This window comes from Nannospalax galili, unplaced genomic scaffold, assembly GCF_000622305.1.
Source record: "Nannospalax galili isolate Female #2095 unplaced genomic scaffold, S.galili_v1.0 scaffold611, whole genome shotgun sequence".
Taxonomy (NCBI): domain Eukaryota; kingdom Metazoa; phylum Chordata; class Mammalia; order Rodentia; family Spalacidae; genus Nannospalax; species Nannospalax galili.
In genome coordinates, this window is record NW_008330486.1 from 2349414 (window position 1) to 2370503 (window position 21090).

The 21090-nt window shown below is 44.0% G+C and overlaps 1 long non-coding RNA gene across 1 annotated transcript; it reads left to right on the forward strand.

The window, feature by feature from the left end:
• Window positions 1-6276: 6276 nt before the first annotated feature.
• LOC108491535 lies at window positions 6277-6846 on the forward strand. Its single transcript, XR_003851799.1, has 2 exons — window positions 6277-6404; window positions 6704-6846. It is a non-coding gene; the product is annotated as an uncharacterized LOC108491535 (long non-coding RNA).
• Window positions 6847-21090: the final 14244 nt, after the last annotated feature.

Genomic DNA, 21090 nt, shown 5'->3' on the forward strand with positions numbered 1-21090 from the left:
CTCTCTCTCTCTCTCTCTCTCTCTCTCTCTCTCTCTCTCTGTGTTAGAGGCCAGAGGGCATCTGATTCTCTGGAATTGGAGTTTCAAGTGGTTGTGAGTCATCTGATGTGGGTGCTGGAAGCCAAACCTAGATTTTCTGCAAGAGCAGTCAGTGTTCCTAACTACTGAGCCATCTCTCCAGTCACCCCTCCTCTCATATACTTTTTCTTACAGATTTACTTTATTATTTCTAGCTATGTATATATGTGTGTGTACACATGAGTGCAGGTGCCTGCAGAAGCCAGAAGAGTGTGCCAGATCCCCCTGGAGCTGGAGTTACAGGCAGTTGTGAGCTGCCTGATGTGGGTGCTGGGAACTGAACTCTGATCCTCTGGAAAAGCAGTATGTTCTCCTAACTGCTGAGCCATTTCTCCAGCCCCTTGTTCCATAAATTTTTTTTTCCTCCTTCCTCTAACTGGTGGCCTTCCAATCTTTAAAGTACTAAGAAAAGGGGCTGGAGAGACAGCTCAGTGTTTAAGAGCACTGACTGCTGTTGCAGAGGACAGGGTTTTTTCCCAGCACAAACATGGTGACTAACAATCATCCTTAACTCCAGTTCCAGGGGATCTACTGCCGTCTTCTGGCCTCCACTCTCATTGCACGCATGGGTGCACTTACATACATGCAGGCGAAACACTCATGCACATAAAAATAAAATAAAGTAAAATACTAAGAATAGTAACTGAACAGATTTGAGGCTGGGGATGTGGTTCAGTGGTTTCCCAGCATGTGTAAAGTGCTGAGTTTAGTCTCCAGCACCAAAAAAAAAACAAAACAAAACAAATAAAATAGGGTTTAGGATGCAGCTCATTTAGAGTGTTTACCTAGCATGCACAGAGTCTTGGATTCAATCCCCAGCACTGTATAAACCAGTCTGCTGATGCACACCTGTAATCCAGCACTGGGGAAATAGACACAGGAGGATAAGAAGTTCAAGTCGTCTCCTCCTCCTCCTCCTCCTCCTGCGTGTCCTCATCATTGTCCTGTAGGTCGGCCACTCCTCCTCCTCCTCTCCTCCTCCTCCTCTTCCTCCTCCTCCTCTTTCTCCTCCTCCTCCTCTTCCTTCTTTTTCTTTTTTAAAACAGGGTCTCCTTGTAGTCCTGGCTGACCTGGAACTTGCTATGTAGACCAAGCTGGCTTTGATCTCACAGAGATCCACCTGCCTCTGAGTGCTGGGACTAAATGTATATGCCACCATGCCTGGCTTTCAAGTTATATTCTGCTACATAACAAGTTTCAGACCTTGTCTCAAAATCTTTTTTAAACTCCAGAGTTTTGTTCTCATTCTCCATCTTTTTGAGATTGGACAGTAATACCATTTCTTACCCAACAACTGCCTTCTTTGAGAGTTGATTTCTTCTCTCCCTTGCCCTGTTCTCCCTTCTATTCATGAGCATTTCCAACAAGGACATCTAACAGTGAGGTCTTCTTCACCTCACAGAGACCCTGTTCCAGCTCACTATTTGACTCTGTGAACTTGACCATAGCTGACTGATCCATTGATGAATAATTCCCCCCTCAAGTCCTTCTCTAGAAAATGAGATAAGGTGGGCAGAGATGAGGAGCTTGAGCCTTGGTGCTAAATCCCATCAAGGGCAGAACTCCAGAGATAAGAGCACCTCCCATCACATTAGCACCTAGAATTGCCCTGGTTCTTTCCTTCCTGAATCTGGGTCAGCTGGCTCCTTCTTATTCCAAAATGGACCACACAGAGACATATGTTTCTGCCTTGGAAGTTCTTACTCCCATCCCAACAAGAAAAATATTGAACAAACTAAAAGTCATCAGAGACTTTTTAGAGCCATCAGAGAACAAGCCTAAAGGGTAACTGCTTGTGTGATGTTTCCCAGGAAGTCTATTTCTGTTCATACCAGATCAATAAGGCAATGGAAGACCAAACAAAAATTCCATTCAAGCCTTATGGGGGAACCAAATTAGTTTTTTAGGAGTGTGTACACAGGAGTGTAGGAGAGGGGTTAGGCTATCTTTGGGCAGCTAAACCATCAAAAGTCTTCTCTTCCAATTGTTTATATATCCTTGGAGAGAGAAGGTACTTTAGAAGCCACTGCCCACCCTAAGAGGGAATGTCAGTGGACACAATTTCATGAGAGATCTCATGTCAATGATCACAGCTATTCAATCTGAGGGGGCAATAATCATGTCCTACCTAGAGAAAACAGCCACACAACACTCCACCCTTTCCTCTGGCTTTTGCTTTTTCTGCCCAATGTTCTCTGAGCTTAGAGGGGGTGATTTAGATGTCTGAAGTAATTTCCTCAATTGTGGACTGAGTGTAGGGCCACCATGCCATAGTAATAGTCATTTATGCATTTTTTTTCATTTATGCAGTTTAACCAGTTATGAATCTCTACAGTAACTACTCCTACAGGGGAAAAAAAAGCTTCCCTCACCAAGGCTGACAGGAGCAGTGGCAGATGGCTGTAAACAAATGTTTACAGGCACATAATATCCACTAAAAAACAAGTGATACAATCCCCTCTAGAACTTAAGACTTCTGTGGTCATAGGTTTTTGTTCTGACTTACAGTACCAAACATGGGTTCTCTCCTGTGGAGCAGGCCTTGAGTTCACTTGAAAAATAGTTGGTTGCACCCATAAGAGTTGTGCCTCTATCGCACCAGTGGGCACATTTACCTAGTGTGCTGGTAGTGTTAACATGTTGGGCCCAGAGCCTGACAGGACCATTGACAATAATTCCCCTCCAGCAGCCTGTAGAACACCCTCCAGCACTATGAACACCAGCCAGTGGTAGGAGGCTTCTAACTCAGATCCAACCTGAATTCTCCATGCCCTACAATCAAAGTATGCAGTGTCTTTGGCAATAGGGACTTATCACCCAGTTCACAACCAACAGCAGTGGCAATAGCCTATACTGAGGTGTGGTGGCTCTGGCTGAGAACTCATAGGTAGTCCACCCCTGGCACTTGGATCAACTCCTATGGTTCCTGAGAGTGATGAATTTGTGTGTGTGTGTGTGTGTGTGTGTGCACGCACACGCATGTATTTGCATGTGTGTGGTGTTATGTGCATGTGTGGAAGCATATGTATGTGCATATACATGTGCTTGCATATGGCATCCAGAGGACAATCTTGGAAGTTGTTCTTTAGATGCAGTCTATTTTCTGTTTGAGACAGGGTCTCTCACTGGTCTGAGCTCACCAAGTATGCTGGGCTGGTAGCCAGTGAGCCCCAGAGATCCACCTGTCTCCACCTCCCCACAAGCACATGCCAACACTTTTTTTTTCAACTTGGGTTCTGAGGAGCAGACTCAGGTCCTTGTGCTTGCAAGAAAAGCACTTTCACAAGTGAGTCATTTCCCTAGCCCAGGATATGAATTTTAGTGATGCCTTCCCCTTCAGCCTCTACTTTCAGACTGTATCCTTCTTTACCTTCTAAGCCTCATACATATAACACTGCCCCATTGTTTGCACATGCTACATTTTAGTAACATCATTGTTGAGTCAGAGAGTTTCCCAAGGGAAATGATTTTACAAATAAAAGTCTAAGCCCTTTATTTAAAAAATGAGGCAACTAGAGCACAGAAAATTTAAGATACCTGTCCAAGACTAAGCAGCTGCTCTTTCATTGTTACTAACATAGAAAGTAATCCTCTAGCCCTCAGTATCTATGCCTGTAAATGGAAACTAAAAGTCATGCTTGGGGCTGGAGAGATGGCTCAGTGGTTAAGAGTACTAGCAGCTCTTGCAGAGGACCCAGGTTCAGTTCCCAACAAGCTCATGGTGGTTAACAACCATCTGTAACTCCAGTTCCAGGGGATCCAATGCCCTCTTCTGGTCCCTGTGGGCACTGCATGCACATGGTGCACTTACATACATGTAGACAAAACACTCATACACATAAAATAAAAATAAATAAAACTTTTAAAAAATAAAGGAAAAGGCATGCTCAATTTGTGGATAGGATTAAATAAGAAAATGAAGATGAATCCTTTACAAAGTATTTGAAACAATAAGTTGTTTATTACTATTATTGACTGCTCAGATACCATCGTTTCTTTCACTTACAGCTCTGAATACTTAGATCATTTATTCATTCAATCCATAAATACCTACTGACTACCTACCATGCACCAAACACTATGCTAGGTGTATTGTGTGGATGGTTCAGTCCCTGCACTCAGATTTTTCACAGTCAGTGTGAAACAGACTGGGAGAAACAGCTATCTCACTGCTGCCAACAGGGAATGTCAAGAGAAGACATTTGATTGTCTTTAAGGATGACTGGGAGCTGCAGCTGAGAAAGGAGAGAGCCTTGAAGGCATTTTGCTCTAGGGAAGAAGCCCGCAAAAGCTGAGGAGTGGTCCGGGAAGGCTGTGAAGGCAAAAGAGCATGAAGGAGGAGAGCGACAGAGGGAGCCTGGGGCTAGACTGCAAAAAGATTCTTAGAACTAAATTGCAAACTTCCTGTCTGTTCCCTAGGGGTAATTAGCACAGTGCTTAATCCCAAAAATCTTACTTGATTGATTTCTCTCTCCCCTTTGACATGTGTAGAGAAAAAAGAATTTTCTCTTGGTTTTGGCTATCCAGAGTCACATATTTTTGAGTCCCAACTTCACATTTCCAGTTATCTTTTCCATACAATGAGCTCCACTTCACCAAATGCCTAGCCAAGTGAAATAATAAACACTCCCTTTACCCCAGTATCTCCTCTTCCCTGTCCATTCTTCCTTTGATGGACAGAGGACATTGCTTGCTTTCAGAGTAGGGGAAAGGCTTCTAACATTTCAAAGCAGTGTCTTAGCTTTGTTTCCTGTTGCTGTGATAAAATACCCTGACCAAAGCAACTTTAGGGAGAAAGGATTTATTTGGCTGGCAATTCCACGTGACAGTTCCTCACTGAGGGAAAATCAAGGTGGCAGGAACTTGAAGCAGCTAAGTCCCATCACATCCCGTCACAATCAAGAGCAGACAGCAGTGAATTCATGATGCACGGCAGTGCTCAGCTCACTTTCTCCTCTCCTACAGAATCCTCTGCCCAGGGAAAGATGCCACCCACAATGGGCAGCTTTTCCCACTTCAATTAATGTACTCAAGAAAATCTCCCTCAGACTGGCCCAGAGGCCTGCCTCCTGGGTGATTTGGCATTGTGTCAAGCTGACAAAACTAACCATCACACATGGTCATGTTTTGGTAGTGCACATGCCTCCCTCCCCCTCTTCATAGTAAAATGCTTTTCAAATCTTGCTTTTTTTGTACTTCAGTTTCATGTAACTAGGGAAATAGCAATAAATGTTATTAAAAGTTAAAAAGTAATATTAATAGCAACTACAGTAAGGAGCTGGACTAGCATTAAACTTGTCACCGTAACTATCTTTAGCCTTAGAGTCATCTCACACATAAAAATTACTACACATATAAGACTGGAGAAAGCGAAAGCTCAGCTGGTAAAGTGCCTGTTCACAAGCACAAGGTCCTGAGTTCAATTCCAGAAGCCCTGTGCAAATGCAGACCTGGGCATGGGCATGCACGTGTAATCCGAGAGCTGGGGAGGCCGAGACAAGAGGATCCCTGGGGCTTACAGGCCAGGCAGTTTGGCCCCAGTGGTCAGACTAAGCTAGCGACAAAGGAGGTGGGTGGAGTTCCTGAGGATGACACCTGAGCATGTCCTTTGACCTCTCTCCACACACACACACTCGAATTTTAAAAAGCATTCTTGTACATATAAAAGTTTTATTTCCTTTCCCAGCATTTAGTCTAATCTATCATAATCTTAATAGTGCCTAAACAATTACTAAGAGATTCTCTCTCTCTCCCTCTCCCTCTCTCTCCAGGCTCTTGTACATGCTAGTGAAGCACGCTACACAGCCCCTAAAAATCATTTTAAGCTAAGTTCCCTAAACAATCTTGCCTTTGACTTTTTCTTCTCTTCATCTGGGAACTTCACACTTCTCTTCATCTCAAACTAGACTTTAATGGCCCAAGACTTTGCTGACTCTTGCTTGTCCACCTCTTAGCTACCTACTACCTCCTCTAGGATTTTATTCAAACCGGTTTCTATCTTTCTGGACTCTCCCCTATGTGGTGGCTTGAATGGGAGTGTCCTCCATAGGCTCCAAGTATTTGAACACTTGGTTCCAGTTGGTGGGCTGTTTGGAAAGGGTTGTGGAGCCTTTAGGAGGTGTGGCCTTGCTGGAGGATGCAAGTCTCTGGGGCCAGACTTCCAGCGTATATGACCTTGCCCACTTCCTGTCTGTCTCTCTCTGCTTCCTGTGCCTGGCTGAAGATCTGAGCTCTCAGCTTTCGGCTCCAGCTGCCTCCCACCACGCCTCCCCAACCCTGCCAGACTCAGCGCTCTGGAACCACAAACCAGATAAATTCTTCCTTCTGTAAGTTGCCTTGGTCCCGATGTTTTTATCACAGCAACAGAAAAGTAACTAATACAACCCGTGACCTCTGCCTCCTACCAAGATCTGTTCACTAAATCACACCCATTCTTCAAGACTGAGTTAAAATGCTGCATCCTGTTGGTGCTTTCAGGAGGGCTCCTATCTCCGTGATTCCCTGCCTCCCCTCCCTTGCCACCCACCGTTGCTTTCCTCTCGTGTATAAGGTCTGGATGTGTCTTTCTTCTGCCATTAGATTGTGAACCTGTCTCATGCACTTTCTGTGTTTCCATTGCTTGCAGGATGAAATTGTACTTGCTGAATTGAATCAGATGGAAACAAGTCTAAAATTCCAGGGCAGGGTCCTCCCTTCCTAGTTCGTCTGCCCGGCATATGCACTAGATGTCAGTGGGGCCTGAATCATTAAAACAATCACTTCCTCTTCCTTCCTTGGTATTTTTTCCTAAAACGGAGGTGGAAGGAGCTAGATTAGCATCTGGCAGCCAGAGAACAGCCTGTCTGCCTTTCTACAGAGTCCTCGAGGGCAAACTCCACAGTGTGGTGAGGGGTGAGGGGACGCTCTGGGTTTCCACTGTCCAGCCGTGTGTGGGCAAAAGAGACAGACAGTTGTGGTTTCAGGGAGCTGAGATCTCTACAGCTAGGGGGCCTGGAAAATATTCCACTCAATATTCCTGCAGACTTTCCAGAGAGAAAATAAAGAAGCAAAAAAGGATTCGAGGCACGATCTTGGCAGAATTTTTTCTAATTATGGAGAGCAGTTAGTGAGGAGGGAATGTCACTACATCAGTTAAGGTGTGCGGAGCAGAGTACTTAATTTCTCTGTTCAGAAGATGTCTGTCCAAGTGTGCCATAAATGTCCAGAAGGGAATATTCATGAGTGTGTAATATATGCTGTCTTTTATAAGAATTTATAGAGCAAAGAAAGCATTGTAGTAAAGCGGGATTACCTCAGTGTGGAACCATGAATGCAGAGAAAGCAGATAAAACCAAGTGCTGAGGGGCTGGAGAGATGGCTCAGTGGGTAGGAGCACTGGCTGCTCTTGCAGAGGAACCAGGTTCAATTCCCAGCACCCACTTGGTGGCTAACAACCAACTGTAACTCTAGTTCCAGGGGATCTGATGCCCTCTTCTGAACTCTGCAGCATTGCATGAATGTAGTGCACTTACATACATGCTGGCAAAACATTCATACACATAAAATAGAAATAAATTAAAAAAAATTTAAAGTGATGAGCAGGAGCTCTGGAGAGATGGTTCAGTGGTTTAGAGCACTGGTTGCTCTTTCAGGAGACCAGGGTCCAAATTCCAGCACCCCATGGCAACAAATAACCATCCACAAGTCCAGTTTCAGGGAATCTGAAGCCCTCCTCTGACCTCCATGGGCACTGTATGACACAAGTGCACTTAAATATATACAGGCATAACACTCATACACATAAAATTTTTTAAAACTATTTTATTTATTTTAATTTTATGTGCACGAGTGTATTGCCTGCATGTATGTGAGTGCACCCTGTCGTGCAATGCCGCTGGAGGTCAGAAGAGAGCATCAGATTCCCCTGGAACTGGAGTTAAGGATGGTTCATAGCTGCCATGTGGGTGCTGGGAATCAAACCCAGGTCCTCTGCAAGAGCAGTCAGTGCTCTTAACTGCTGAGCCATCTCTCCAGCCCCATAAAAATTTTTTTAAAGTGCTGAGCATATCCAGTGTGTAAGGGCTTAGATGTTCATACTAGATACTTTTTTTTTTTTTGGTCTTTTTGAGACAGGGTCTCCCTGTAGCCCCAGGTGGCCTGGAACTCACAAAGATCTGCCTGCCTCTGCCTCTTGAGTGCTGGGATTAAAGGCATGTGCCACCACATCTGACTTCATACTAGATTCTTTAAAAAAAAATTTCAAATTTCATTTTATTTGGGTGCATGTGTGTATGTGTGGATTCATCTGTGATGTATGGGCATGTGTGTCACAGTGCATGTGTGAAAGTGAGATGAAAACTTTCAGGAGTTGGTTTTCTCCACCATGAGGTGGGGAGGGGCTTCCAGTAATGGAACTTAGGTCATCAGGCTTGGCGGCAAATTGCCTTTCCCCATTGAGCCATCTCACTGGCCCCACTCAGACTGAATTCTTGAGAACTCTGGGACTAAATGCAAAGGATTTTCCCTTGGAGCAGGAGCCTCCAGTGTCTTACTGGTCCTTGTACAAAGCCATTAACAATATACAGAGAACAGTGTGCAAAAACAAGTCAACATCTTCATTCCTGGAGAGATACATGTATTATGGAAAACAAAATGTGGCCTGTCTTTGATTTTACTAATCAGGAACAACCACCCCCAAAGGCCCAGCATTTTATCAAACCAAACTAACAATATAAAAATCAAGACTATATCATGCAGTCCAAATTTCTCATTTTGTCAATGAGAAAAAAATGGATCCCATGAAGTGTGAATGACCTATCTGAGGTCATCAGAGACACTAATCTAAAGGGTCTCAGACAGAAAAGCTACAGGGAGGAATGGAGAGGTCTGAAGACTGCCTTCCTTACACAACTCCCACTGTGGGGAGGGTAAGGGGTTCCTTTCCAGGCTCCTGGCTGCTGCCATCCTACTAAATGGGATGAGACTTGGACCACAGCGTCTGGCTGTCCATGTGCCCCTATCCTGGGTAGGTCAGCCCATGAGTCAGATTACAAATCCTGGAGGTTTTTTGAAAACAGCCAGCAGAGTGAGACCAGAAAGAAGAGAGGGAGGGACAAAAAGTTGAAGCTTTTTAAAAGCTCTCCACAAAAGGCAAAGGGTTCCCTACCAACCACAACCCAGCCGACCTCATGACCTTGTTATTGAAGGTCAGTTTAACACTTTAGAAATGGTCCCGCCTGGCTCTGTAACCTCTGTCACTCACAACTAACAAATATGTCTTTAAAAGGGTCACCTTTGAGACACAACTGGAAGTTCCTCTCCTTTCAATTCACATATTACCCGAAGGTCTCTTCAACTTCAATTAAGAAATTCAAACTGTCTAACTTGAAACCATTTTCATGAACCACAATACCACAATATATTCACCCATATAGACTTTATAGTGTCTGAGAAGCTACTAGGGGGCTGGGGGTATGGCTTAGCACACATAAGGCCCTGGGTTTGATCCTCAGTACCACCAAAAAAAAAGTAAAGAAAGAAAGAAAAAGAAAACTCTATGAGAATTTCAGACTTGGAAAACAGAGTTCATTTGATATGGTCACACACTGCAAACACACTTGTCCCTGGAGTCTTTATATCCAAAAAGGAGAAGGAACAGGAGAGGTAGAAACTCAAATTCCAGGTGTCCAAATAAATTCTGAGTTTGGAGAATTTGTCAACAGTCACTCTGGAGTATGGGCACGTATTTGGAGAGAGAGAGGAAACTTGATAATTAGGCAAACAGTCATCCTCACTTGTCATCAGTTATCACACAGTCAAGAATTGGAGGACCTGGAATGACTTCTTGGAAGGTCTGGTGGTTCAGTATGTAAAGGGCTTGCTGTCCTGCATGCCTGATGAGTTCAGATTCCCAGAGTCCACATAAGGAACCATGTGGTAATGTACATCTGTGATCCTGGCATCGTGACATGAGAAGCAGAGACAGGAGAATGCCCAGAAGCTCATAGGCCAGCTAGCCTGGAACAGGCAGCAAACTGGCAGAATAAAGAGAGCCCTGCCTCAAATGAGGTAGAGGTGAGAACCAACCCCCGAATGCTGTCCTCTGACTCTAGGCGTGCCCTGCCATGCATGTACCCCACCAAACACATACATCACACACACATGCACACACACACACATGCATGCATGCAAAAGATTTTTAAAATGAGGAGTTTCCAGGGATGCCCTGCCATGCATGTACCCCACCAAACACATACATCACACACACATGCATGCATGCAAAAGATTTTTAAAATGAGGAGTTTCCAGGGCAAATAGACAATCAAAAACTTTATAGATGGGCTTGGATGTAGTTCAGTTGGTAGAGTGATTACCTAGTAGCACAAAACCCTAAGTTTCCTCCCCAGTACTGCATAAAACCCAGTGTGGTGGCACAGACCTGTAATACTAGCACTTGGGAGGCAGAAACTGGAACAGCAGAAGGTCAAAGTCACCATCTGCTGTACTGCAAGTTGGAGGCCACACTGGGCTCCATGGAGACCCAGTCTCCAAACCAAAACAAACCAGCAAAAGGTTTGTAGGTATTCAGCATGATTAGTAACAAATTTCAACTTCATCTAAAGCAGGAGAGCAATCAAAAGAAGTGTGGGCTGGGGAGATGGCTCAGTTGGTAAGTACTTGCCATGCATGCACCAGGACCCAAGTTGAGATACCCAGCACCTATGTAAAATATGCCAGGTATGGTGTGTATATATATACTTCCAGTGCTGGAGATGCAGAGACAGGAAGGTCCCTGAAGCTCACTGTGAAATTGGGGAACTCCAGGTTCAGTGAGAGAACCTGTTTCCAAAAAATAAGGTGGAGGCTAGGTGTGGTGGCACATGCCTTTTACCCTAGCATTAGGGTGATAGAGGTGGATCTCTGTGAGTTCAAGGCCAGCCTGGTGTACATAGTAAATGCCAAGTCAGCCTGGGCTACATAGTGAAACCCTGTCTCAAAAATAAAATAAGGTAGGGAGTGACTGAAGAAGACACCCAACATTTACCTCTGGCCTCAACACATATGTGCACACAGATGCATGCATCCACAGGCACATGTACCACATATCCATCCACATACAAATACAAAACCACCCACTCCCACAAGGGAAGTATTATGTATACCTTCCAGCCCTTGAGCTTATGTTTACTGAGAAAATATCTTATTTCTTAGGGTACTCACCAGATCAACACTCTCTGGCTCATCTTCAAATTCAAATGAAGAACCATCCGTATAAAAGTGGGGTTTGCTTCCAAGTTCTGGTCTTCAGATTCCTTTCCTTAATTCAATTCACGTCAACCACTGTGGGCTGGAGGTTAGTAAATCAGAATTAAATAAAGCCTAACTCTGAGCCTCAGTGAGCTCAGAATGAGGGAAAGGGAAACTGGCCTGTATACAGATGAGTGAAGTGGAGAGCAGGGTGAGTCAGAGGGCGGCAGAGAGGTGTGGCAAGCATAGGCAGATGGTTTGAGAAGATTTCTTATGTAGGTGTTCCAACAGGGATTGCTTTGGGTTCATCCCCAAGTCACCTCAGACTTTGGAATTCAGACCTGAGAGAATCCCCTCCAACAGTATCCAAGCTAGCTTTCCTGACTAGTGGGAGGTGTGGGTGTGCAGCTTCCAAGGTCCCAGCATCTAAGTGTGAGCATTGCTGCTCAGTTTGGCTCTCATACATCACTTTCTCTGAGAGCAGTCTATGATTTCTCTTGTATCAGCTTCTTTTCCTGTTAATGAGATAAAATACTCTGACAAAGCAACTTAAGGGAAAAGGGCTCATTCTGATTCATACTTCAAGGCATCATGGCAGGGAAGTCAAGGAAGCAGGAGCCTGGAACGGCTGGCCACATCACATCCACAGTCAAGAAGCACAGACTGTTGAATGCACACTAGTGCTCTGCTTGATTTCTCGATTTATACAGTCCAGGATCTCTGCCTAGGGAATGGTCCCACCCACAGTTAAGATGGGTTCCTACATCAATTAACATAACCAAGTCTCAGAGAGTAAAGTTGCTTGCAGCCAAGCCTGCCGATCTGAGTCCACCCCTGGGACCAATATGGTGGAAGGAAAGAACAGACTCCTGCAAGTTGTCCTCTGACCTCCACTCCTCTGACCTCCACACATGTGGAGGTCATCATGGTTACCCCTGTCCATTGAGAAAGACTCTCATATTCAGAAAGGTTGAGCAACTGATGGCACAGGGCTCCTGATAGCTGTAGTGTGTCATTCTGACCACAAGCCAGATAGCCTTAGTGACTTCACATCCTCCGATAGCTGTCACAAATATTTGCGGGATTTCTTTCTGAACTAGCCTTTGGTTCCGCCTGTGCTTGAGATCTGGCCAACAGAAAATGTGCTGAAGTGATGTGCAACATATCCATGAAAATCTGCCTGGCCTGCCACTGTCTGGATTCTAGAATGACTATGTGGGTCTTCATCTGTTAATCATAAATATTAACATTGGAGGTAGCATAAGCATGAAATAAATGTTTTTATGCTTAATCACAGAATTTTACAGTCCCTGTCATTATTTATCATGAGTAATACATGGGTCTACCTAGGGTTGGAGAGGTGGCTCAGTGGTTAAGAGTGCTTGCTGCTCTTACAGAAGACTCAGAACCCCCATGGCAGCTCACAACTGTCTATAACTCCAGCCTCAGGGGGTTGGACTCCCTCCTCTGGCCTCCATGGGCATTGCATACATGTGGTGCACACAAATACATGCAAGTAAAACATTTGTACACATAAAAATAACTATTAAAAAAACATTCGCCTAACAAAACAGCATCATGCAAAAATAAAAGTTGGAAAACTTATTTCATGCATTACTCAACACCTTCCTTATACATATTATAGATACGTTTAATAGCTGCTAATCTGTGTTGCTTGAAGTATCTCATAATCTATTTTAGAATCAAACTATTGAAGGCGAATTTTCTATGTTTTCTGTACAGTAGAGATATCTGGAAAATGTGTATATAAGTATACGCTACAGGGCACTTGTCCCTCTATTTGATAGTGAAGGTTGATTTGAAGTTTCTTGGTTGTTGTAGATGTGAGATTAGATACAGCTGTGAGCTGCCTGACATGGGTGCTGAGAACCGAATTCCAGTCCCATCTCCCAGCCCCTACACCTTACTTTTTGAAGCAAGGTCTCTCACTGAACTTGGACCTCACTGATTAAGGTAGGCAGACTAGCCAATGAGTTCCAGAGATCTGCTCTGTGCCACCTCACTTGGCTTTTACATGAGTGTGGGGATTTAAACTTAGGTCCTCGTGCTTGAGCAGCAAACCAAACCATCTACTCAGCCCCCAAAATCTGAGCTTTTTAAAAAAATTAAGGGTGCTGGAGAGATGGCTCAGTAGTTAAAAGCACTGATTGTTCTTGCAGAAGACCTGGGGTTCAAATCCCAGCACCCACAGGGTGACTAACAACTGTCTATAACTCCAGTTTCAGGGGATCTGATGCCCTCTTCTGTTCTCTGAGGGGACTGCACAACACAGGTGCACTTACATACATGTAGGAATACACTCATACACATAAAATAAAAATAAATAATAAAAATTGAGAAAAATTAAGAGCTTAACTGAACATGGAGCTCTCCTGCACATTATATTTGTAAATGTGTGGGTAATGAGTTCTGTGTGGCAGGTGCTGTGCCAAGCTGTTTGTATAAATTATTTCATTAGGTCTATAAAACAACTGATTATCCATATAACACAGCTGTGGAAGCCAAAGTTCAGGAATTAGGCAATTTACCCCAAATCAAGCTAAGTAAGTGACAGAAATAAGATTTGGACCTGAGCTGGGGGTGTGGCTCAGTGGTGGAGCACCTGTCCAGCATGTGTGAGACCCTGGATTCAATCTGTGGTACTACAGAAAATAAAAAAAAATGTTAGAATTGTGGTGGCGCGTGCCTTTAATCCCAGCACTTGGGAGGCAGAGGCAGGCGGATCTCTGTGAGTTCAAGACCGGCCTGGTCTACATAGTGAGTTCCAGGACAGCTGGGGTTACAGGGAGACCTGTCTCAAAAAAAGACCAAAAAAAAAAAAATTAGAATCTAAGTCATCATATCTGAGTTTAGCTCTTACTAACTAGCTGTGGTGACTAAACATAAGATTTGCAAAGAAGCCTTTGGGGGTAGAGTTAGTTCCAAATTGAATAAAGTTTAGTAAGTAAATAAGCACTTTTTGTTACATAAGACAGGTTTCTGTTGGGCTTAGAACACCATTAAATAGAAATTATAGACATGAGTTTAATAACAATTTGAATTTTTGTTTTCTTCTTGGGACCATTTGCATATTAACTTAGAATGCTGTGGAGACTTGTCTTAAATCCAGGACTGAAGCAAAAGGCATATTGTGTTATATATAGTGTCAACTTGATAGCTATAGTGTCAACTTGACACACCTGGGTTGAGGGAGCCTCAATTGAGGAATTGACTCCATTGGACTTGCCTGTGGCCATGCCTGTGGGGCATTTTCTTGATTGTTGAGTGATGTGGGAGGGCCCAGCCCACTGTGGGTAGTGCCATCCCTGATTGTTGAGTGATGTGGGAGGGCCCAGCCCACTGTGGGTAGTGCCATCCCTGATTGTTGAGTGATGTGGGAACCAGGCTGAGCACAGGCCACAGGACCAAGTCAGTAAGCAGCGTTCCTGGTCATGGCCTGTGACCCAGCTCCTGCCTCTAGGTTCCTGCCCTGACTTCCTACCTTGGGCTCCTTGATGAACTGTGACCTGGGAGTTGTAAGCTGAATAAATCCTTTCCTCCCCAAGTTGGTAGTGGTCAGAGTGTTTTGTCACAGCAGTGAAGAAACAAACCAGGACACATACTCCTATTCTCAGATTGGAAGGAAACTCAAAAATTTGGCGGTGAGATCGAAGACGAGGAAAAAGCAATTGCAGAAAGCGCTCCACATGTTCCGGCAGAATATGTGGAATACCCAGTACTTACTCTGGTCTCAGTTGTTCGAACTTCCAGACCCATGAAGCAAGAGCTCTTTTCACTTTGGTGTGTTAAGTACATTTTGCTTTTAAGTTCTCTGTCTCCTGTGCCTCCTCTAAAGATGACCAGTTCTTTGTGGGTTGGCTCACATAACTCACGTTGACTTTGAACTCACTACTGTAGTCAAGGATGAGTGTGAACTTGTGATCCTCAGCTTTCACCTGTCAGGTGCTGGGTTGACAGGCGTGTACTTCCATGTCTCACTGAGTACAGTGCTGGAGGTCAAACCCAGGGCTTCATGTGTGCTACACAGGCACCCCACCAGGGAGCTGCAGCCCAGAGCTTTCTCCCTTTGACTTCCACCTCCACCTTTCCCATCTCACCTTTTTCACATTTGCTACTTTTCCACCTCCCTGCCTCTTAAATTTTTCTATAGCAAAGATATTGATAAATGAATCTCCTAGATGAGAAAAATCACAAAATCAATCTCTTCTTAAAAAGACCTGTAGCCAAGTGGAGTGTAGTGACACAGGCCTTTAATCCCAGCACTCAGGAGGCAAAGGCAGGCAGATCACTGTGAGTTTGAGGCCAGCCTGGTCTACATAGTGAGCTACCAATCTGATGGAGGCTATTCTTCTGTTGAGGTTCTCTCTTCCCAGGAGACTCTAGGTTTGTGTCCAGTTGATAGCTGACTGTGGCAATTATACATTTATGGGATGGTAGGTATTAGTTATCAGGTGCTGGCAAAATGAATCTTCCTTGATTTTGTGTGTCTTGGAATTAAAGATTTTAATTTCAAAGCTCATGTCTTAAAGTTTCCTGAAGGTTTGATGTCAACTAATTAATCCTATTCCTAGTTCTATGAATCAAATCCGATTTACCACACATGTGCCTTCCATGGCGCACTACTGGGGTACTGGCTCTCAGTTCAAAGCCCTTGTATTGGTGAAGAAGTGTTAACAGCTTCAAAGTCTGGCTGTCTTTCCTCAGCCACTGAGAATGCAGGGAATCTTCCTGAATCTCACAGATGTTTTGTGTGTTCTCACCCTAAGTGTAGGGAAAGAGGGTGGAGCTGTGTTCCCCATCTTCCACCTCCATTTGAGAACCTTAGCTCAGAGGTGCTTGGCTGAAGCCGGGCTGTGTGTTTTCTAGTGGGGTGGAGAGAAGCAGAAGAGAATGAGTCAAGTCTTCCGTGGCCACTCCTTCCCTTCCGGTTCAGCGCAGTATCCTTACCCTGCTTCATTTCCTCACTCAGCTGGGCTTTATTGCACGTATTTGTGATCTCCTTTCTTCCCCCCTCTCCCACACAAGAATTTTATCAGGTTTACTACACACACAAAGAGTTTAGGGCACACAGAGGGTATAGATACCTGCTGAATAAAGTAATCAATGCATTTTGAAGAACTAAGCATTTCATTTGTTGATAATTTACTATTTTGTGTCAAAATAATATTCCTGAAATGCTCGTATACTTTGGTTTAAAATTCTGTCATGGGAGGGGCTGGAGAGATGGTTCAGTGATTAAGAACACTGTCTGTTCTTGCAGAAGACCCGGGTTCAAATCCCAGCACCCACATGACAGCTAACAACTGTCCATAACTCCAGTTCCAGGGGATCTGACAGCTTCTTCTGTCCTCCGTGGGCATTGCACAACCTGGGTGTACTTACCTACATGCAGACAATACACGCATACACATACAATAAAAATAATAAAACATTTTAAAACAATCTGTTATGGGAAGGCTGAGGAATGTAACTCATTTGAAGGAGTATTTGCTTAGCATGCATAAAGTTCTGGGTTTGAACCTCAGCACCTCATAAACTCAGCATAGTGGTACCAGAGTCGCCGTGTATCTTTTCTCCAAATGCATTAGTCTTTGCTGAGGCGGTGTGCAGAGGAATGCTGTTCCTTGAAGCCAGAGGCTTGAAATCCTGGCTGGGTTGGGGGCAGATACACAGTGCAGAGGCTTCTACTTGTTACCTGTCTTTCCTCTTTCCCCACACATACACAAACCAACCCTCAACTGTTGACCATCAACATCCCTGTACTCATCAAGAACAAAGTGAAAACTTCAGTAGCATTCCTTTGCAAAATTTGGGAAACCCCCCCCCAAGCCCACCGTGTCCAAAGCACTTTGCTAGGTGATATGTAAAGGTGTCGAGGCGTGGTGCACTATTTGAGCACAGTCATAAAAGATTTATGAAAGTACTAAATACAAGCTTAGCATGGGTGTGTCTGGAAACAGAGTGCTGAAGTCCTTTAGACCCCCGGAGTGCCTCTAATGGAGCATGAAGGTGTTGGGGCCGCATCTCTGCACAGCTTTCCCTCAGCACCACTGTTTCTTCTCTCATCCACGGAACAGCTCAGTAGATGCACACACCTCTCCCTTGGCCAGGAAACCTGCAGTGGGATGGATGGAAGCTGGAAGCTTTCCCAACCTGCAGCCACTCTGCTGCTGGAATTTTCTCCCACTATCCCTGCTTCCTTCCTGCATTTTCCTCACTTCTTCCCATCCGTTTAATCTCACAGATCTTTATAATATTTCCATCACCATCTTCAAGTTTTCCAATGACTTTCTTCCTTCCCCATAAGTTATACCAAGCAGAGCTGGAAATAAAGCCCTTTTAGGAAGATAAGCTCAAAGCTGAAGAGCAAATGGACAAGTTCATATCCCGGAAATTATATTTAGACATTCATGCCATATTTTCATGCGTATGTGGATTTTGATTGCTGTCTTTTAAATGCATTGCTAGAATCCTGAAATAAATAAAAATAACTTGGGTCAGTGAGATAGCTCAGAGAGAAAGGTGCTTTCTGTCAAACCTGAAGACTGAGTTCATCCCTAGGGCCCACATGGTGGAGAAAACTGACTCCCAGAAGTCATTCTCTGACCTCCAAACGTGCATAATGGTGTGTATGTGCACAGACATCTAAATAAATAAATTGATATAATTTTAAAAAACCCTTCACTTAATGCTGTGGATATGCTCAAGTGGTAGAGTGCTTACTTAGCACACACGAAGCCCTGTGTGCAATCACCAGCACTGATTAAAGGGGGTATGGTGGTGTACACTTGTAATCCCAGCACTCAGGAAGCAGAGACAGGAGGATCAGAAGTTCAAGACCATCTTCAGGTATATACCAAGTTAGAGACTAGCCTATGATACAAGAGACCCTTTTTCAAAAGAAAAAAAAAAAGTTTGGTTGACAGCAAATTCTGTCTGCTATGGACCAATGACCTCTGTCAAAGATAAGCATGTGCCTAAATGGTAAAGAATCCATTGTTGTCAGGGAAACACCTGCACACAAATCAAGGAAGCATGGAACAGACAAGCTCCCACTTCAGTTGGACACTATCATTACTTATTTAAGACCTTTGGAAGATTTCTTTTAAAAAATATATTTTATTTATTATTTTTATTTTATGTGTACAAGTGTATTGCCTGCATGTATGTGAGTGCACCCATGTCGTGTAGTGCCGTAGAGGTTAGAATATGGCTTCAGATTCCCCTGGAACTGGAGTTAAGGATGGTTTGTAGCCTCCACGTGGGTGCTGGGAATCGAACCTGGGACCTCTGCAAGGGCAGTCAGTGCTCTTAACTGCTGAGCCATCTCTCCAGCCCTTGGAAGATTCTTAAGCCCTGGGCTCCCTTTGTAGAATAGATTGGCTACTGCTGTTGTTGATGTCACTATTATTTCAGTTTCCAAACACATTACATGTGTTCTGGCCTGTCCTTGCCTTTAAAATGTAGGATTTAGGGAGGATTACAGCAGGTTACACTTAGTCTGACCACAGTGGCTTGTGTGAGATCAAACCTCCCTTGTCCTGGACAATATACATCTCTGAACCAGCAGAGATTTGAAGCAACACCTCAGACATTGTCCATTCAGTTGTAATTAAGATTCACAGGCTCTTTTATAACAACTGCATAAAAACAAATTTCCCTGCACCTAAATGTAACTCCCATTCTTCAACTACAATTCAATTAACCAAAAAGTAGACACTAGGTCTACCGCTTTTCTATCCACCATGCATTTTAGCTCTACCAGTTGTCTGTGGTTTACAGTCCATGCAAAACAGAAAAGGGCAGGAGTGCCCAGTGACCCAAGGGAGTGAGACAGAATGAACTGGTGACAAGTGTCACTTCAGAGCATAAGACAGACAGCTTCCAGCAAATAAATGACATTTATTTTGTTCTATCAGTCGCGCTTTCTACCTCAAGCTATGACACCTCTAGCTCTACGTTTTGTTGTTTTGTTTTGTTTGTTTGGAGACAGGGTCTCACTAAGTGTAGCACTAGCTGGCCTGGAAATTGCATATAGACTAGGCTCGCCTCACACTCATAGAGTTCTGCCTGCCTCTTCCTCCCAAGTGCTGAGATTAAAGACACACGATACCACGCCTGGCTTATCTCTATTTTTCACAGAATACCATGTGGGAGCACTAAGGGCAGCAACTACCAGTCAGGTATGTCAGAGTGAATCATGTTTTTGTCATGTATCAATCAGCTTTATGATCTGGAGTAAGCTACTTCACCTCTCTGAGCTTAGTCATGGTAGTCTAACCAGTTATGACTACTGAGATAATTGTGATAGCTTCTGACACACAGCACACAGTGGAGCATACCACAGACAAACATTCCTAAGGCAGCTTTCAGTAATCATGCCTTCCAGGACAAGGTTAGCATGGCCAAAGTCGTCTCCTGACATAGATTGCATCTTCCCTCTGCTCTCCAGTGTGGCCTGTACTCTAGCTGTGGGGAATTATGTGTGGTTCCTTGTACATATTTTTAAAATATTTTATTTAATATTTTTATTATTTTTATGTGTATGAGTGTATTGCCTGCATGTATGGAGGTGTACCTATGTCATACAATCTTATATATACTTAAAAAAATTAATTTTACTTATGTGTATGTGTGTGTGCCTGCTTGTGTGTATGTGCACCACCTCCATGTGCAAGTGCCTGTGGTGGCCAGAAGAGGGCATCAGATCTCCTGGAGCTGAAGTAACAGGTGGTTGTGAGCCATTATGTGGGTGCTAGGAGCCAATTCTGGGTCCTCTGGAAGAGTAGCCAATGCTCTTAACCTCTGAGCCATTTCTCCAGTCCCACTTCTTTTTTTGAGACAGGGTTTTGTGTAGTCCAGGTTGGCCTCAAACTTGCTTTGTATCTGAGGATGACCTTGAACTTCTGATTCTCCTGCTTCTACCTCCCAAGTGCTGGGCATGTAACACCATGCCTAATTAGTGTGGTCCTGGAGACCAAATGCAGGTCTTTGTACATGCCAGGCAAGCTCTCTCCTTCTTGCTGTCCAGCCCTCCTGCATATACTTTCATCTTTCATGCCACAATGCCTCATTTGCTCTTTCTCTGGAAAACTAATTCAGTCCAGCTCGAAAACAGCAGCTCACCACAGCCCTCAGCACTAGGGTGAATTGGTGGAATGGTTTTCCTCCCCAGATCTCTTGAATTTCTTTATGATTTGCATACTGTTGCTTCTGAACTTTCTCTTAGGATGTCTATGTAGCAAACAGGTAGTGTTTCCCTTCAGAGCAAAATGTAGACATGCTTCTAAAGGATTTTGGGTTCCCTAAGTTTTGGGGTCCTCTCAAGAAATACCACCTACCACACAAATGGGTAATGCTTGGACCCTCTTGTGTGCTCTGTGGGATTTGAGGACTGGAGAACTGGTGCAAAAGTATCACTAACACCACGTGTAATGAAACTTCCTTTCTCTAACACAGGATTGCAGTACCTTCATCCAGAGCCTAATCTGCTAGCTTGTAAGCAAGGTGTGTCTGAGACGTGTATATGTGTGTGTGTGTGTGTGTGTGTGTGTGTGTGTGTTTAGGTCAGAGGTGTCACTCCTCAGGAGCCACCCACCTTTGGTTTTTGTTGTTGATATTGTTTAATTAAATTATTTTAAAATATTTTTGATTGATTTATTTTTATTTTATGTGTATGAGTGTTTTGCCTGCCTGTATGTATGTAAGTATACCTGTGTGTGAAATGCCCACAGAGGCCAGAATAGGGGTCGGATCTCTGAGAAC